The sequence below is a fragment of the Labrus mixtus genome, unplaced genomic scaffold (genome assembly GCF_963584025.1).
Source record: "Labrus mixtus unplaced genomic scaffold, fLabMix1.1 SCAFFOLD_63, whole genome shotgun sequence".
NCBI classification, from domain to species: Eukaryota; Metazoa; Chordata; class Actinopteri; order Labriformes; family Labridae; genus Labrus; species Labrus mixtus.
Window position 1 is genome coordinate 102,501 of NW_026870342.1, and position 2,500 is coordinate 105,000.

Sequence of the window (2,500 nt, forward strand, 5' to 3'; positions counted from 1 at the left end):
AAGATGTCATGCCCTTGATTCTGGCTGAATTTTTGGACATGTGAATATGTCTCTATATGATCAAAAAAAAACATATGATCAAAAAAATGAAAAAACTTACAGCACCTGGTATTCCCAGGCGGTCTCCCATCCAAGTACTAAACAGGTCCTACCCTGCTTAGCTTCCGAGATCGGACGAGATCAGGCGTGTTCAGGGTGGTATGGCCGTAAGCCATTATTGTGTGCAGACAGGGGCCTTTTAAAGATGTCATGCCCTTGATTCTGGCTGAATTTTTGGACATGTGAATATGTCTCTCTATGATAAAAAAAAACATATGATCAAAAAAATGAAAAAGCTTACAGCACCTGGTATTCCTAGGCGGTCTCCCATCCAAGTATTAACCAGGCCCGACCCTGCTTTGCTTCTGAGATCGGGCGTGTTCAGGGTGGTATGGACGTAAGGCATTATTGTGTGCAGAAAGGGGCCTTTTAAAGATATCATGCCCTTGATTCTGGCTGAATTTTTGGACATGTGAATATGTCTCTATATGATAAAAAAAAACAAGATCAAAAAAATGAAAAAGTTACAGCACCTGGTATTCCCAGGCGGCCTCCCATCCAAGTACTAACCAGGCCCGACCCTGCTTAGCTTCTGAGATCGAACGAGATCGGGCATGTTCAGTGTGGTATGGCCGTAAGCCATTATTGTCTGCAGACAGGGGCCTTTTAAAGATGTCATGCCCTTGATTCTGGCTGAATTTTTGGACATGTGAATATGTCTCTCTATGATAAAAAAAAAACATATGATCAAAAAAATAAAAAAAGCTTACAGCGTCTGGTATTCCCAGGCGGTCTCCCATCCAAGTACTAACCAGGCCCGACCCTGCTTAGCTTCCAAGATCGGACGAGTTCAGGTTGGTTTGGCCGTAAGCCATTATTGTGTGCAGAAAGGGGCCTTTTAAAGATGTCATGCCCTTGATTCTGGCTGAATTTTTGGACATGTGAATATGTCTCTATATGATAAAAAAAAACATATCATCAAAAAAATGAAAAAGCTTACAGCACCTGGTATTCCCAGGCGGTCTCCCATCCAAGTACTAACCAGGCCCGACCCTGCTTAGCTTCCGAGATCTGACGAGAACGGGCATGTTCAGGATGGTATGGCCATAAGCTGTTATTGTGTGCAGAAAGGGGCCTTTTAAAGATGTCATGCCCTTGATTCTGGCTGAATTTTTGGACATGTGAATATGTCTCTATATGATAAAAAAAAAACGTATGATCAAAAAAATGAAAAAGCTTACAGCACCTGGTATTCCCAGGCAGTCTCCCATCCAACTAGTAACCAGGCCCGACCCTGCTTAGCTTCCAAGATTGGATGAGTTCAGGGTTGTATGGCCGTAAGCCATTATTGTGTGCAGAAAGGGGCCTTTTAAAGATGTCATGCCCTTGATTCTGGCTGAATTTTAGGACATGTGAATATGTCTCTATATGATAAAAAAAAACATATGATCAAAAAAATGAAAAAGCTTACAGCACCTGGTATTCCCAGGCGGTCTCCCATTCAAGTACTAAACAGGCCCCACCCTGCTTAGCTTCCAAGATCGGACGAGTTCAGGGTGGTATGGCCATAAGCCATTATTGTGTGCAGAAAGGGGCCTTTTAAAGATGTCATGCCCTTGATTCTGGCTGAATTTTTGGACATGTGAATATGTCTCTCTATGATAAAAAAAAAACACATGATCAAAAAAATGAAAAGGCTTATAGCACCTGGTATTCCCAGGCGGTCTCCCATCCAAGTACTAACCAGGCCCGACCCTGCTTAGCTTCCGAGATCTGACGAGATCGGGCGTGTTCAGGGTGGTATGGCCATAAGTCATTATTGTATGCAGAAAGGGGCCTTTTAAAGATGTCATTTCCTTGATTCTGGCTGAATTTTTGGACATGTGAATATGTCTCTATATGATAAAAAAAAACATATCATCAAAAAAATGAAAAAGCTTACAGCACCTGGTATTCCCAGGCGGTCTCCCATCCAAGTACTAACCAGGCCCGACCCTGCTTGGCTTCCGAGATCGGACGAGATCGGGCTTGTTCAGGGTGGTATGGCCGTAAGCCATTATTGTGTGCAGAAAGGGGCCTTTTAAAGATGTCATGCCCTTGATTCTGGCTGAATTTTTGGACATGTGAATATGTCTCTATATGATAAAAAAAAACATATGATCAAACAAAATGAAAAAGCTTACAGCACCTGGTATTCCCAGTCTGTCTCCCATCCAAGTACTAACCATGCCCGACCCTGCTTAGCTTCTGAGATCGGACGAGATCGGGTGTGTTCAGGGTGGTATGGCTGTAAGCCATTATTGTGTGCAGAAAGGGGCCTTATAAAGATGTCATGCCCTTGATTCTGGCTGAATTTTTGGACATGTGAATATGTCTCTATATGATAAAAAAAAACATATGATCAAAAAAATGAAAAAGCTTACAGCACCTGGTATTCCCAGGCGGTCTCCCATCCAAGTAC

General features: G+C 42.8%; 5 non-coding genes and 6 pseudogenes across 5 annotated transcripts; all 11 read right to left on the bottom strand.

Moving 5' to 3' along the window:
- Nucleotides 1–93: 93 nt before the first annotated feature.
- LOC132970104 (5S ribosomal RNA) lies at nucleotides 94–212 on the bottom strand. The gene has a single exon (XR_009671966.1). It is a non-coding gene; the product is annotated as a 5S ribosomal RNA (ribosomal RNA).
- Nucleotides 213–333: 121 nt separating this feature from the next.
- LOC132969850 (5S ribosomal RNA) lies at nucleotides 334–442 on the bottom strand (annotated as a pseudogene).
- Nucleotides 443–560: 118 nt separating this feature from the next.
- LOC132970343 (5S ribosomal RNA) lies at nucleotides 561–679 on the bottom strand (annotated as a pseudogene).
- A 123-nt stretch (nucleotides 680–802) lies between these two features.
- Nucleotides 803–911, bottom strand: LOC132969878 (5S ribosomal RNA; annotated as a pseudogene).
- A 121-nt stretch (nucleotides 912–1,032) lies between these two features.
- LOC132970168 (5S ribosomal RNA) lies at nucleotides 1,033–1,151 on the bottom strand. Its single transcript, XR_009672029.1, has one exon. It is a non-coding gene; the product is annotated as a 5S ribosomal RNA (ribosomal RNA).
- Nucleotides 1,152–1,273: 122 nt separating this feature from the next.
- Nucleotides 1,274–1,382, bottom strand: LOC132969868 (5S ribosomal RNA; annotated as a pseudogene).
- A 121-nt stretch (nucleotides 1,383–1,503) lies between these two features.
- On the bottom strand, nucleotides 1,504–1,612 carry LOC132969792 (5S ribosomal RNA; annotated as a pseudogene).
- A 122-nt stretch (nucleotides 1,613–1,734) lies between these two features.
- Nucleotides 1,735–1,853, bottom strand: LOC132969969 (5S ribosomal RNA). Its single transcript, XR_009671837.1, has one exon. It is a non-coding gene; the product is annotated as a 5S ribosomal RNA (ribosomal RNA).
- Nucleotides 1,854–1,974: 121 nt separating this feature from the next.
- Nucleotides 1,975–2,093, bottom strand: LOC132970038 (5S ribosomal RNA). Its single transcript, XR_009671903.1, has one exon. It is a non-coding gene; the product is annotated as a 5S ribosomal RNA (ribosomal RNA).
- Nucleotides 2,094–2,215: 122 nt separating this feature from the next.
- Nucleotides 2,216–2,334, bottom strand: LOC132970275 (5S ribosomal RNA). The gene has a single exon (XR_009672131.1). It is a non-coding gene; the product is annotated as a 5S ribosomal RNA (ribosomal RNA).
- Nucleotides 2,335–2,455: 121 nt separating this feature from the next.
- Nucleotides 2,456–2,500, bottom strand: part of LOC132969700 (5S ribosomal RNA) — a 109-nt pseudogene continuing 64 nt past the window's right edge.